The sequence below is a fragment of the Manacus candei genome, unplaced genomic scaffold (assembly GCF_025592945.1).
Source record: "Manacus candei isolate 608988 ecotype Guabito, Panama unplaced genomic scaffold, ASM2559294v1 h1tg000056l, whole genome shotgun sequence".
Taxonomy (NCBI): Eukaryota; Metazoa; Chordata; class Aves; order Passeriformes; family Pipridae; genus Manacus; species Manacus candei.
In genome coordinates this window covers 722,339-738,672 of record NW_026138104.1, presented here as the reverse complement: position 1 = coordinate 738,672, position 16,334 = coordinate 722,339, and the positions used below count along the sequence as shown (strand labels likewise).

General features: G+C 39.6%; 1 protein-coding gene across 1 annotated transcript in view; it reads right to left on the bottom strand.

Moving 5' to 3' along the window:
* CALCR (calcitonin receptor) overlaps window positions 1-16,334 on the bottom strand; it is a 160,100-nt gene that overhangs the window by 120,812 nt on the left and 22,954 nt on the right. The window contains exon 2 of the mRNA XM_051802185.1: window positions 3,029-3,171. The gene's annotated coding sequence lies outside the window, so the exon portion shown is untranslated. The remainder of the gene's footprint in view (window positions 1-3,028; window positions 3,172-16,334) is intronic.

The window sequence follows — 16,334 nt, the reverse complement described above, 5'->3', positions numbered from 1 at the left end:
CTTCCCTATGTCAGTTGTTGTCTGCCCATCTTCTTCTATTAGTCTTCATCTGTCTTGGTACAGTGAGTCGAAAAATTCCAGAAGATCCAGCCAGGTACAAATTATCCTGTGCCATGAAAGGGCTGAATGTTTCTTCAGCAGCAGGCTAGCACTGGCAGTCTCAGAGGCTTGCATTATGATTGATGCATGAAGAGGACTGAAAAGCCAGACAACCTTAAATTTGAAAGGATGAAAATCATTCTTGGAGTGCAAGGGCAACAATCATCCTTTTGGGGCAGCATGGCAGGCGTATTCATATTCTGTAGAGCTTGAACAGATCTTCTGGTGAGAACTATTTTTGCTTATGTCGCCCAATTGTCCATCTGTGCTCTGGGACACATGACAGTGCATCTGAAGCACGCTCCCCAGCCACTCTGAGAGCCTGTGCATGCATCCCACAGAAGATCACTACAAAAAGCAGAAACTGGAGTACTGTGGCTTGTTTCTAGTGCTTTTGAAAAGCAAATCTCTGTGTCAGTGCTCCAGAGTCCAGTTCAGGTCAGTGTACTCTTTCCATGCAGGCTTTTATAGTGGAATAGGAATAACATTTTGTATCTGACACTTGGGTCATTATTGAGAGGAGATGGTGTATGTTGCAAAGGCTGTTGTGCTTTTAAAAATGTCTGTGGTTATGAGCTGTGGGGGAACTCCTCCATGTGACAGACAGCTACATCAGAAGCTTCCCTCCTAGTCCCAGCCTGTACAAGTGCTGATCTGTGTGCCAGTGACTGTGCATGCAGCATGCCATAACACAATCCCACTAGAATCCCATAGAGAGGCTTGTGCTTCACAGCACCTTCCTTTCCTTCAGCATGGTGCTTTATAGCCTGGAACAAGGACTGTGTAAATGTACACAGTAACCATATGAATCTCATCCCTGCCTGTCCAATGAAATGAACAGGCAAGTTCTTCTTTGCCATGGTATACAAGTTATGTAAGAGCTCTGGTAAAGTGACAAATTTCCTCCTCTCTCTACCCCTTCACACCTCATGCAATGAAAACTACTGTGAGCAGTGCAGAGGGGGAGCAGTGCTGCTGCATTTCTGTTCTCAAACTTCCTACCCTGTGGTGCATATCCTGCAGTCACTACAGCATGGGGGTAACACGAGCTTGTGGGAAGGGTGTCAAGTACACAACTGCTTTCATTCCTGATTTTGGTGGGTAGCCTGCAGATGAGGGATCAGGAATGGGTGGTGGGTTCTGCAGGAGGAAGGGGAAAGCCATTCTCTGCCACTTTTGCTGACATGCCATACAGCCTGATGGGGCCCTGAACCAGCACCCAAGGGTACGGGGATGGAGGAAAATTTGCGCACTGGCAGGAATATCAGATAGCTGTTTGCGTGGTGGCCATGGAAAGTCAGCCCAGAGCACTGCAGAGTCCCTATAGCACATGAGCTCAGTTGTTCCTCAGTGTGGACAGGCAGTCAGGGGTAGGAGTGGAATCAGAGCTAGCACCTGTTGAGACATTTCTCCTGTGCTCAGGCCTCATCTGCTACCCCAGGGGCTCTTAGAAAAGGCTCTAGTCCACTTTCCATTCAGTGCAAACAAAAAAAATCAACATGAGGGAGCAATTTCTCTCTAGAAGCCTTCTCTTCTCACTCCCACTGCATAAAGCCAGCTCTCTATCGTGCTGTTCCCTGCTTGCAGCCAGTCTTGGTGACCACGTGTAGGAACAGAGGGGTCCTCTGTTTTGATCAAGGGACCAGAATAACCCCTAGGCTGGAGCAAAATCCCCAAATGCGTGTAATGAATATGTGACAAACATAGCACCAACTGCTTCTTTGATCTACTGATTTACTCCTGTTGTACCAAATTCCTTGCTAAGACAGACACAAATAGCAGTATAAGAACTGACAGGTCTGTTGCTGCAGAAAATGGAGGGATAGTAAAGATTAAAAAATGGGGGCTTTTCACTGAGGTTAATAATTCCTATAGCTACAAAACATAGCTGGTACGAAAACCAGCTGTAACTGCTGTTCTTCATAACACATTAAAAAGATATTATACTTAGCTGTTTGTTTAGGCATAAAGAAAACACAGATCTACACCTGTATTCTCTGCATACATAAACCAGAATCAAAGTCAACGCAGTTATATATCAGTTGTCTAGTTTCAGCAATCCTGTCAGGGCCAGCTTTAAATTGTGGGAGATCTCTTCTACAAATGTGTTGGAAAGTGATCAAATTAATGTTTGTGTTAGCATCAGGAAGAAATAAAGCGGGTGTGGATGGAGGAAAATGAGGGCTGCCAGAGAACACTGAAATACCAGTTGTAATTATAAAAAGAAAAAACAATTTTACATGCATTACAGACTTTGGTCACAGAGCTAAGTGCATCTTTATTTTTATGAGCTTCCCTATTATCAGGCTGTGCAACACAACCATGAAATTAACAGTCAAATATGGACCTTAATCCTGACATAAATAACATTCCCACAGACAGTACCAGGAGATTTGTCAGAAAAGTGTGTTCAGAACTTGACCTCTAAAACTAATAGTGTTGGTGTTTCCCTAGTCATAACATCTCATTTAGCTACCACAGTAAGGCAACTGAAACAGCAGAAAGCACAAAGAAGTCAGTTGTTGCCAGATGGCTCCGTCTCTGCAGCCATTACTCAGACAAATAGTATTTGCTCACACAAGGCAGCCCAGAGCATTTACTGGAGTGTAACACAACTTCTCAGATGAATTCAAGTTTCATGATAAATCTTGCTAAAAACAAGTTGTGGCAGAGAATCAATCTTTCTTTTTTCCAAGCATGCAGCTTTTGAGGGTGAAATCACTACTTTTTACTAAAGTCATGATAGACAAATTACTTGTTTCAGCGACTTTAAGAGCCCGTAATTAATTCAGGAAAACCTTAAGTGTCCTTTTAAACTAAACAGCTAGCTTGCAATCTGAACTGATCAACAACAAAAGCTCACCAAAGCATGGGTGTTTTAACAATTCTCAAATGAGTTTTTATGTGTTTAAGCAGTTTCCTGACATACCTGAAAGTTGTTATTTGGCTTTATGCTGGAACTGGTCAAACCTGATTGAAGCCCACTGATGACAGCAGGAATCTTTTCTCTGACTTGAGTAGCTTTCAGATTACAGCCAGTATTTCTTCAGGAATAATGGGACCACTCAATTCCTGAAAGCAATGAGAAAACTCTCAGTGACTTCACCAATTGTAGGACAAAGATCATAGTTCTGGACAGGGATTAAATTCTGCTAAGAAGGCTACCACAGCTGTCAGAAAGATACTTTAGCTGACTGATATTTCCCAGGTATGGTGATAAATTGGATTGTTGATTTCTTGGTTATTGTCTTAAGTCTACAATTTGGCCTGCATTTGCCATCCAGTCAGTCACATGCTTAAAATTTGTCAACTTTCATTATTTCAAAACTACTTTTTCTTAAACTACCATACATTAAAATGAAAGGGAAAAAGGGTACAATGAAAAGTACAGTCTCAGAACCATACATTCAGAAACTGAAAAGGAAGCACAAAGGAAATCAAGTTGTTGCTCTCCTCAGCAGTGAGGGAAAGGCAGGTCATGCTCCTCTTTCTTCCAGAGAAACTGGCAAAATAGCAGCACCCTGGAAGTAGATCATCTGGTTATTTGGCTTCCCAGTTGCCAAATATCCTGTAAGGCACAACAGGAGAAGGAATATGTCCTGTTCCCCCTGTGGTACAATGATCCAACATTTACAAGAGCAGTTTATTTTACACATAAGAAGACAGTAGTACTATCTCCAAAAGAAAACTAGGACAGTCTGTTCATCCCAAGTTCTGCTTTCCAAGTAGCTCAGGTAGTTTTGGAAGAAAAGGCTTTAGAGTCAAATCAGTACTGTTCAGAAGTAGAATAAAGATCCAGTGATCTATACGTCCATTCTCATGCCAGGGGAAAGAGATTTGATTCTAAGTATTGTGCCTCCTGCCTTTGATACAGATAAGAATTTTTGAGTTGGAAAAGATTTTGAAAATGGCCTGAGATTCCTGGGAAGCTTGTCTCTGAATATAATAATATTGGAAATAATATAATAATATACAAACTGTTTTCTAGGAAGTGTTTTGGGATAGAAAGCCCTACTGAGAGCGTTTGTCTCATGTCCCTGCTATTTGTATATATAACAGAAGCTGTTGATGTGTCTTCTGAGCAGGGATGTTTCATATTCAGAATTACACTACTTCTCATGGAAAGCAAGCAATTCTTTACCATGAAGATCTGAAATGAGGCCTCTTTGGTAAAATGTAAGGCATAACTAATAATTTAGATACGGTGTGAAGTATCTATTAAACATACTTTCAAGACATCAGGAGGGATTTATCTAACTTTCTAAGCACAGGCAGTAATACTGAAGAATGGGATGCTTCCTGGCACATAGTTCATTACTGTTTGCTACACTTGATTTTCAAAAGAAAAATATCAGGGGCCTCTGATATTATCCATAAACCCCATTTAATAATGGGCATACAGAAATACACAGCAACTGTATCGCATGGACACTTTCTGAGGTTCTGTTTTTACTGACACCAAAGAAACTAAAGCCAAATAGTCAAAGCAATTTAATTAATTAAGAAAGCATACGCTCATAGGGAGGTTTTATTATCTTATTTGCCCTAGAAAATTAATTATGTGTAGTCAATGTAACTGTAACCATAGTGCTGTCATTTCATGAGCAGTAAAAGAAAACAAAGCAACCCATGAGTGCAGCAGTTTTAATAATTGCAAATTTGAAGCACATTTCTTTCTCATTACGTTTGAATATACAAACTACTGTGCAGTAAATTTGGGGTTTAGGCATGATGTCACCATCTTGCTTCTCTTTTACAGAGAACTATTCAATTCAGCATCAGTATAAAAATAAAGAAGAAATCCTATTCTCTTCAGCGAGATATGAATCTCAAAATGTAATCGAAGCATTACCTCCTGAATTCATTCTAAAGGCATGCAATACCTTAGAGACAAGAATCATTCCCAGTGCAGTAGAATGGCTGCATACTTGAAACAGGAAGAGACAGGAAAAGCAAAAATTACCATTCCAAAGCTTCTTCCCCATTGCCCGTCAGACATTTTATTTTCTTGTTTACAGTTATGCTGCAAACAGAGATTCAGCAGTAGTATACCTGGAATTCAGCAGCACTACTTTTGTTCTGATGCCTATATAATTGATAGAGGAAGATATTTTATTTACACAGCTGTGGTGTGTTTTATAAACAGGTTGATTCTGACTTTCTGAAAGCTCATGGAGAATTATTGCAAAGGAAAAAAAAAAGAAAAGTAGACACAAGGTCCCACATGTTTGACATCTTGCCATGTGTAGAGATAGGACCAGAAATCACCGCCTTTGTCTAGTTTTTCTGGAAAGGGGCCAAAGCTTTTTAAGGACAAGCAGTACAACAGGTTCCTATCTGAGCATGGCTGCACCAACCACTGCTTTGTAGTTCCAAAGCACTATGACCAGGTCCAAAGCAGTAAGACTGGCTCCCACTATGGGATTAATATAGCTCCTGTGCTAAACATCATCTAGTACCTTCTAAAAAAAATAAAGAAAGTTCATTTGCAAAGCAGAGGCAGTTTCTCCATCACTTTTATAAGGGCACTGGTATGACAGATACCGCTGTCATCACAGCTCCCAAGTGGAAATTTAATCTCAAGTAGCATTTGCTTTCCTCAGATAACCACATTCTTTATCAGAAATGCTTTATCTTCATCATGCATTATGAATAATCTCACATTAGACTTACCTCACAACAGCTTATGCACAAACAATGCTCTGAACTAACAAAATCCCCAGTCGTATTTGTTTAGCATGTTGCATCAATGGAAAGTTTTAACTGGATCTGTTAGCTGAAGGTCTTTTGGTCTGCTGAGTCACACACGATTAATTCTAACAATATTTTAATTTCCTACATGATTAGGTAACTAATGATTTGAGATGAGATTGGGTGTTCTAAACTGAATCAGAATTAGCATTTTTTTCTTTGATGAATTAATTATAATTGATTTATGAAGTGGCACTCTCTAGGGGCCTGACTTTGCAGTGCTTACTGATGAGGCTAAATTCCCATTGAAACCAATGAGCAATTTTCCTCAATAAACATTGAAGGATCTGCCCTTAAGGCTTAGAAGTTATAACCAGCACCAGCCTTTGAGCCACTCTTAGGACTGCAATTACAAACGCTCCAGAGCTATAACCCTAAAAATACATTTTGCTAAGAACTACAGCAGAATTTCTGAGTAATGTGTACATGGAGTTATCCCAAGAGTTTTATGTCTTTCTATGAATGCAGTATTTTACTAGCAAAATAAATGCAGAAACTCAAGTTGGAAGTATGTGGGCAGTACAATCCTGAAGTGTTCTCCACCAAAACGACTGAGGGTGTGCTATGCAGATGCAATTCAGTTTTCTCCATAATAACCATTCCTCTTAATCTTTCTCTTGCGATTTCTTGATGACCTCTCACAAAAAAAATTAAGAAGTTGACTGTTTTTGATGGTCTAGGAAGGGATTCAAAGTCACACTCATTCAGTGGTTTTGTCTTTTTTTAATGGATTGCTTCCCATTATTAAATAGTGCTATTTGTTTTTCCTAGAGCAAATGGACAAAAGCTATTTTTTCCCAACAAATAATTTTAAAAACTTCAGTTTTGTGTTGCAATTAAATATTTTGTGGCTTTTTCTTTTCTATTTTTTTAAATCAAGGTGTTGGCCTTTCAAGATCCTCTTCTTTATAGACTTATTTATCAAGAAGCAAGTCTGTCAAAAATGAACACATTTTAGAATCATTTTCCTGAGATAATTCCATATTGCTTTTTAAAGCAATTTGACAAGTATTTTTGATGAAAAAGCTCCTAAACAAAAGTAGGTGCACTTATTCCAACTTGAAAACAACTTTAAAAGGCCATTTATTAGATACTAGTACATCTTCATTTTTGAAGCAGCTGTTGTATTAAATCTGCACATGAGTTATAGCACCTGTCATCTTCTGATGTCATGAAGCTGCTATGTAAGAATTTGGATGGACTTTTCTCCACTGGCATCAGTGGTTGTTGAATCAGCCATGAAGCCTCAGTCTGGTCAGAGCTGAGGTTCAGTAGACTAAGAATGACCCCTGATGTCTGAACACAACTTTGATTTGAGTTTCAAAGTCTTAAGAGATGTCACCTTTTATAGGATTTTGCAGGGAGAGAAACAGGGTTTTCACTGATATTTCGAAGAGGTATGTCAAGCAACTTTAGGAAAAGATGGACTAAGCAATTATTTCAATAGTGAACTTGAAAACAAAATTGGGAAAGAAAGATGTCTCCCTATCATGCTGAATACTGAAACTGGAAAAGTCTGATTTCCTGAACTGTCAGTATTTTGTGTAAAATAAGCATCTTCTAGAAGCTTCTATGAAAAATGAATATTATTCCTGTTGTTCATTATGTAGCCAAGTATTTCCCCACTGTTTTCAGAAAAACAGTTATTGCTGTTCATTTCTATAGAAACACTCCTATATCGCACAGTAGTAGATGGCTGTGCAAGTACTGCTAAGGTAATAATTTTCTGATGATGTTACAGTCTCTAACCCAGTAGCATATTTAAAGACACATTCGTATATTCTTTGATGAAAACAACCAGATATCACATAAAAATATAATCCAGAAAACTGCAAAGATGAGTCCATAAAGGTCTCAGTTTTGTGATGTTACTGTACTTTTTGGAGATGCATAACTTCATCCCATTCTCTGAAGATGTATGAGAATCCTTTATTGTATCCCTCTGGATGGTGCTGATTGATTGCCTTCGTGTACCAAGTGATGCATACACAGAAAAATCTTTTGTCTCTTTGTTGTGGAAGAAAAGGGTTCAGTTTTATGTTCTTTTTCCTAACAGATTAGTGACTATCCCCAAATAAAACAGATTGCCAAGGACCGCAGGCTGGCTATAGTAACAACTTCAAGCCAGATTTTACTAGTTTTCCATCTTATATTAGTAGCATCATCTTCTGCCTGAATAGCATCATCTGCCTGAAGCCAGAGACACTTGCACAAAGGGTTGCTGCTCAATAAGTACTCTGGGATCTAGGAAAACCATGGGTAAGTTCTGTCTGGGGTGCCTACATCAACCACAGCTCCCCTGCCTCCAGCCATGTCCCTAAAGAGTACAGGCAGAGTGAACTGCAGCACTGAGGACACCAGAGTTCACCTTTCCTCTGTATGCTGAGATGTCCCAACTATCTCACTGCAGCTGAAGATTCACTCAGATGAACTTTATTTACCATCCAGTTCCTGAAAGTGACTGTGATGGCTGGCTTCTCCACACTAACATACAGTTGTGTGGTCCACTGTAACCAGTAGGTGCCACTTGCCCAGAGCTGTTTGTCTTGCAGGACGTGACAATGCTGTCCTGGCTGTGATATGGGACTGAGCTGAGACCTCAGGAACCAGATGCAAAATCCACTACAAAGGACTGTAATGACTCTCTAAACAAGAACGCAAACTCAGCAGATGGTGACACATCTTCCCATAAAAAAAAAAAAGAAATCCGTTGTCCCAAGTATCTATGCCACACTGATGAATACCAGGTAAATCCCTATGGAAGGGAATGACTGTTTTCTTATCCAACAAGGCATCAAAACCAATGAAACACTGAAGGACACGAGTATAAACACAAGTTTAAAAGTGATATCTGAGTAGCAATCTGTAAAAATTGCCACCTGGCACAGGGTGAGCTCTACAAGCAGTCTTGTCAGAAAAGCATTTAAGGAATTCTGAAGAGGGTCCCTCTTAGATGCCATATAGGTTGAGGAAGCTTGTTCCACACCTGCAGTTTCTCCCTAAACAAACATTATTGTGCTTTCTGTCACAAAATGAAATCCAGACTGCATTATCTAGATGTCCCCTTTGCTTAGGTTTTGTGTGATTTAGATATTATTCTGAGTACTGACATTTAACATCTACAGTGTGGGTTGTGTTTTAATATTCCAAACATTCAGGGAAAAGGTATCAGGATCTTTAATCCAAATGTTAATTTGGTTTTCTGAAAAGCATCAGGATGAATTCTGATCAGCACTTCTGCATTAGCTTCTGAGCTGAGTTTTAATATCATACGTAAAGATGAAAGAACTGATCAAATGTAGAATCTACTAGGTGATTTATAAGGTCAGTATTACAATGGATAAGTTGTCTACAATCAGATTCACTTTTTTCAACCTTGCACTGGCCTGCAAAATTGGATCTCAGTACAAGCATGAATAAAGTGCATTCTCCCAGAAGACTGTTGAGTGAAGCTGGCTGAACAGTAGCATTTCTGATTTGTGAAGAAGTTTTGGAGGGAAACAGGGAGGGTTATTTGGTTTTACTCCGAATCATATAAAGAATACTTTTTTTAATTTCCCATGAACTGGAAACTGAGAGACTATTTCAGTCTTACAATCCCAGCACGTGAAACTTCCTCCAGGAAATAACCTCACTGCACCCAGCAGCTGCTCAGTGAAATCAACATTCTTGGTACTTTCACACTTGCTAATCACCCGCCCCAGTTTCTCCAGCAGCTGCCAGGGCACCCCAGCCCTGCAACCCCCGCACAGCCGCCCTGTCTCCCCAGCTCATAGCCCTGCTTCTCCAATCCTGCCCCTGCAACTACACCCTGGAAACCCATTTATCAGCAGCTGGCCAAAAATCCCTGATTGCCACAGCTTTCAGGCTCCAGCCCATGGAGATGGAACCTGTCAAGCCTCTCATCTCTGTAGCAGAAAAATGGGAAGCCCTGGAGCTTGTAGGGCTTCAGCTCTTGGGAGCCCTCATCCACCACTGCTGTATCAGGCGATCCAGTGCATCTGACTGAAATTTTATTTAGCATAAATAGTTGCAGAGAAACATTTTTTATTTAGGGACAAAACATTAGTTCCCAGATCTCTGGTGTGCAGAGGTCATTCCTACTGAGAATATAAAACAAGAGAAACCATAAGTGGCAGGCAGACCTCTCTGTCTCACCATGGCCTCATTTTCCCTGAAGGCAGGTATCTATATGGATATGGAGAAGTGGATCCTCATTCTTGTTGCCTTAGCAGTGAAGCAGACTTCCACTAAAGGCAGTGGTCTTCTGTGTAGGATTCCAGGGTATGATTTATTCCAGCATGGAAAAATCTGCCTTTCCTAAGGTCACGAAAAAATATATCAGTGCAGCGCTTTATTTAGAATCGTAGACTGCTGTATTTCACGGGGTGCTTAAGACTGAGTTCAGATCAATATTAGCAAGATGCACTTAAAATGATGAATTTATACGTACACACTGTAAAACAATACTACAATTTTCCTTTTCTAAAGTACAGTTTATAGAAATAGAAAATTATTATTTAAACTGTACAATACAAAATGCAGCTCATTCAGGACACCGAGATTACATTTATACTATTAATCCAAACATGTTCAAAACAGTTCCCTGGCACTAAGGCATGCAATAACCCCCACATATACTGTTCAGCTCTCTTCTCTTTGAAAACAGGGTATCCACGTCCCAGCTGCCTATTGTGTACGTGCCAGGCCCATGCTAGCTCCCAAATTGCACCCAGCGATCCTTGGGAGAACTCTAAATTGGTTGAGGTCAAGAGTGTGACAGAGGCTGCTCCAACAGTTTTGAAGTATGATGATATTAAGGCAATTGGGAATGCAGCCTGAGATATATCCACTCTTACAAAGCCTTAAAAACTCTGAATTACTTATTTGTCAGAACTGTATAAATACCACTCAAGTAAGCAATCTTTTCATTGTACCAGAAAGCCCCTGGAGTGTGGTATGTATAATCCGTGACAGTTACTAATGATCTGGGTCAATTACTAACGAGGATGAGCCAAATGAGAGGTTTGTTTAAGTACAGTATGTTGACTAGAAGCTTTAATTTCAATCTTTCAGGATTTTTTTGCCATCTCAGGGTAGTTACCCACAAAAGACTAGATGCACGCTAGAATGACAACAGGTCTTGAATCTGTCTTCAGATTCAAGAGAAAATCATCACTTCATTGAAATGTTTTCATTTTCCATTGGGAAACATCATGATTCTATTAGGAAAAGCTAAATAATTTTGTGTGTTTGTGGGGGAAAAGAATTGTCATATTATTTCTGCTGTTAAACTGAGATGACATATTATTTGTCTGATTCTGAGCTGCTGCAGTCTTATGTGAACTAAGTCTACATTCCCCTATCCACATTTTTGTCTATGAGTAAATTAATATAATTCAGCAAATAACTGAAAAATCTTATTTGGGAATATCAAAATGTTTTGCCTAATGTTGACATTTCTTATTTGGGATACTTTTGAACTTTTTCTTCCCTATAAACTTCTGGTTATATCCTAAAGTGACAAAATTTGTCACTACAGAAACTGATGTTTCTGTCGAACAATTTTATGACCCCATTTTTCTTACTCCTCTGATGAAACCAAAAAAGGAAATTAAGACATCTAAAAATTACTGATTCTATGACACTGTACATTGTCTAAAATTATGATTTCTTTTGTATCTATGACAGTTCAGAAAAGTCAATTATATGGTTCATGTCTTCAGCCTAAGGGGTTTTTCTCTTTCAATAATATCAACATCAATATTGAATTATATTGCCTGTAACTAGTACAGAAGCTGTTGCATCGTTTTCCCACATGATGCACAGATCATTAGGAGGACAGACAAGAAGGCATAAGAATTGACAAAAGTGATCAAATTTTACTCACAGAACTTCCAACAGTCTATTGAGTACATGGTCACAAGTCTCCTTTCACCACCAGAAATAACCGACAGGCTTAATGTAATGAAATTATTTGTGTAAAGTGATAAAGGAAGTCAAGAAGACAATCTAAACCATGTTTCTCTTAATCCCAATCAGATATGCTGACATCCAGTATATTCACTTATGTCCATGTAAGCACCCAAAGGTCATAAGGAAGACAAATTAAAAAACTCCACACATTTAGCTTGTGATTAATGAAAAAATTTTTTGGATTCTACGACATACTAAATTGATCATTTTTTTCTCTGTTATTTTACAAGGACAAGAGCATGAACCCACACAGAAGCCTTTTTGTCTGTGCTGTCCATGACCCACACATAAAAAAAGATGGAAAGAAAAATCTTTCGCCATGGTAAATCCAGCATGTTGTACTCTTTATCACTAAGATATGTTCATTTCACCGATACCCCTATGTACAATGCAAATATTTCACAACGCCTGCAGACTCTTCTAGTACTCTTGTCAGAACAACATATATAATTCTTAATAAAAGCCAGGATGGTGATGAGGGACACAAGCTTTACACTAGTAACAGTCATAAGAGAAATATGAGCCATAGGACCTCTTGATAGTCCAACAATATTACAGTCAGTACAAAGTGTCAAATATTTTGTAACCCATTCTCTAGAGGATCTTCTTAAAATCAGGCTGCATTAGATATTCTGCATCTGTTACTTTTGCCTTCCCGTGTATTATATTCTCCTTATACACTTTTCATCCTATAATGGGATTTTAGGAAACTATTGCCACATTTTGCTAATGTTGTTTCAAAAATTTTGTTTGTAATCAAACATTCAGTACAACCTGAATGCAAATGCTACTACAGAGAAGTGTCAAAATAAATTTAGCCTGCAGAGTTTGCTGAGAAGGAAAAATTGTTCGTATTATCCAACTGAAAATGAAGAATTCCATCAAGATGGCAGGAAGTATAACTGTAATCCTAAATATGATGATTACCTCCTCAGACAGTTGTATATAGAAATGCTTAGACTACACCATTACTCCTCTCTGTCATCAATACTGAGCAAAAATCCCATAGTAATTTTTTCTATATAGCCTTTAGATGAACAGCCAATATTATATCTCAACATTAAATATGTTTACATACTCCTGATCTGAAATCCTAAACTACTTGTCCCTTAATTATTCTATTCCATAATACTAATTCAACAAATTGTCAGTAAATTGTATTTAAGACTGTTTTGATACACAATCAAAAGGAAGTTAAGGAAAAGATCAAATGTTTTCATTCTAATTGTACTGACTGTGAGGTAGGATATAGTCAAACTTCCATCACCATTGTGAAGGTAACATAATTATGTTACCTTGCATCAGTAACACAATCATATTTTTCAAGGCAGAGGATGTAACATTTAAGTAGTACAGAAACATATTAATTAATAACTTTGTAGTAACATATCAAGAAAAGAGTTCACTCAAAATCCAGATGCAGAAACAGTCACCACAACAAAACTAGTCTTCAAGATTTTTTTTTTGGTGCTAACAGTTATCATTAGAGTTACGTCCTTGTAAGTGTGAGGGCACAGCTTACAAAAAAGCCACTGAACATTCTAAGTATATTTTTGTTATTTTATTAAAACTGATCCTAAGAAGTCAATGTGAATTTATTCTGTAATTCGACTGCAGCAACCAACAAATATTGTGTGGTTGTAATGATTTATACCAGAAAAGCAGCATGCAGTATGGATGCAATAAAATGTGCTTTACGATGGAACTAACAGATGAAAGAATAAAGGGAAAACAGACTGGAAGGGAAAGACAGGAGTCAATAAAATATAACAGAGAGATTAGGAGTCCACAAAATGAAAAGGAACTATTCATACAAATGCAACACACAGGCAGGCAGTGTGTTACACAGACAGACACTCAAATTAGGGACCAATTGGTCATACGGAAGGCAACCTGTTCACGCACATCATTTCTGAATAATGTAGTATTTTCTAAATCAAAAGAAAGACAGTTGTTTTTGAGTTGCAGCAGAATACCTGGTCAGGATGATTTGGGGCAAGACCTGAACAGGTTTGCACTCTTGGCCAGCAAAGAATCTCTAGGGTTCAAGACTTAATAGTTAAAAAAATTTAAGGAAATTTAGCTCCTTGTACATAAGCAGGAAGGTCCAAACTTTGACAGATTTCAGAAAAGCTGACTTCAAGAGGCTAATTATAATTTCTGCCAGTTTTACTTACATGAAACTAAAAGATTATTTTTTGTACAGCTATGTATCATTTGAATACAATTGCAAAGAGATGTAGTAATGCCTATATTGTTTCTAATTGAAGTTTTAATGTGAACGACTTGTTATTAATTAAGACTCAATTACAACACAATACCCCAAACAGATGCCAGAAATACACCAGAACTTCCCTTCTGATCAGGAACCAGTCTGGCTCTTATAGCTGCAGTGACTGCATGTCATAGTTTGAAATTGGCCCCCCCTGAGAGTTCGGGGGCTCAGAGGCGATTGTGTGCCAGGGCAGTGTTCCCTGGAGAGCCGATCACCACCCATGTTGTTCACTTCTGCTGAAAAATCACATATACACAGCACTGGAACCTGTTGGCGGTTCTGCTGTTGGTGTCTGCTGCGTGTAGGTGGAGAAGGCCAGGGGGTGGCTGGGCTCCTTCTTGCCCCCCTCCAGGGGGGAGGTGAGCCCTGTGGTCCCCCCAACCCTGCCTGGGCCAGAGTTAAGAGGCAGCATTTGGAGTGTGTGCTGTGAAGGAAAAAATTCACAGCACCTGAGGTAAGAGGGAGGAGGCCAGGCCCTCTTCCCCCCCTTGCAGCTGCGGGACGCTTGGGACAGGGTAGAACTAGACCGAGCTGCCTGTGGCCAAGGCTAGGGGGCTTTCCCCCCCCCCATGGCATTGAGACTGGTGGGGGTGGATTTTAAGGCTCAGCATTTGAAGCAGAGCCAAGTGGATAGGATGATAACAAATCAGCTCGGTGCTCAGGAGAAGAATCCCAGGCGAAATTGGAGGCAAACCAAAGAGAGAGGCCCAGAGGATGTCTCTGCCGTGATTTAAATGCAGGACAGCAGAAAACCCAGAGGAAGAATCAACATTCCAGGATGTGTACGTTGATAAGCTACACTGCAGCAGCCTACAAACTGAGATATGAGACTGAGAAAGGGAGATCACACAGCAGACCGATTTGAAAGGACTCAAAGCTATCTTCCTGAACTTCGTGAGGAGAAAAAAACTTCCACAAACAGCTTGAGGTTGGTAGGGAGTGTTCAGGGGCCCAGAACACTCCCACAAGAGAAACTGCATTACCCAGTAGCCTTGAAAGGCTTCTCCTGGACTAAAGTTAAAGGGAGGGGCTTAAAAGACTGATAGAAATGTAATACTATATATATATAGTTGCCTTTAGTTTGTATAGTATTTATTTGTGTAAATAAATGTATATACTTCCCCTTCCCCCTATAGAAGCCTGAAAGTTTCTCTCCGGTGTTAGGATAAACTGTGGGAAGGGGTGGGGGGAAGCCTGGAAATTGGATTTTGGATTTCTAATGTGGCTCAAACTGCCACACTGCATCATCAAGAACTACGTGCAGTAACATGGTGGTACAGAAGCAGATGTCTTGACATACTCAAAGCAGAGTAGGTGAAGCATTACCCTTCCCCCAGTGCAGCCACAACAGCAATTTCTTGGAGGTTGGATGAGGCCTTTCCTTCTACACACAAATTAAACAGGCACTTCCGATTTCAGGTTATTAAGCTACAATAATTATTACCTTTTCCTTGAACAAATTTTAACAAAAAGAGAATCTGCACATATCTTTCCTTTCCCTGTGTGATCTGAAATAGGAACTATCTTCCCCTTCAGGACTTCACAGACCTCATTTTCCTTCATTTTTGAGATCTAAGATACACATTACAATTCTGTTTTCAATATCAAAACCCAGTTCTGTCCTTCCTCAGAATCCCATTTTACTGCATATCAGTTGCTCAGATGAAAAGGACTAATACCAGGAAACTGATATATATTTAGCTGACCTTAATGTGACTAAGCGGCTGGAAACAAGGGCAGCTTGTACCATGAGAATGCCACACAGTACTCTGTGGACACCAATTTGGAAAGCATTGGTAGAACTTTAAACAACATTCTCCAGCTAGACATGCTTTCCAGGAACTTTTGCCACCTCCAGAGCTCCAATCAGGCTCCACATGCCATGTAATTTCAGTTGTAACAGCTCGCTCCCACTCAGAACTCAGCTGCCAACAAGAAGGAGCTCTGCATCAGAGGAGGAGGCATCCCCAGCCACCAGAAGCAGTGGGAGGTACTGTGGACTGTTGATCAGTGGTGATGGAAGGAGATGCAGAAAACAAGAAAATGTAACAGAAACAATGCACTTAATTGTTTTCTAAAGAGAATAAAAAGAATCTGTTTGCAATTTTTTGCAATAAAAACTGTGTATAATATTTTTAGTGTGTAGCTGTCTTAAGGGGGTGTGAGGCACTGGAACAAGGTTCCCAGAGAAGCTGTAGCTGCCCCATCCCTGGAAGCTTTCAAGGCCAGGTTG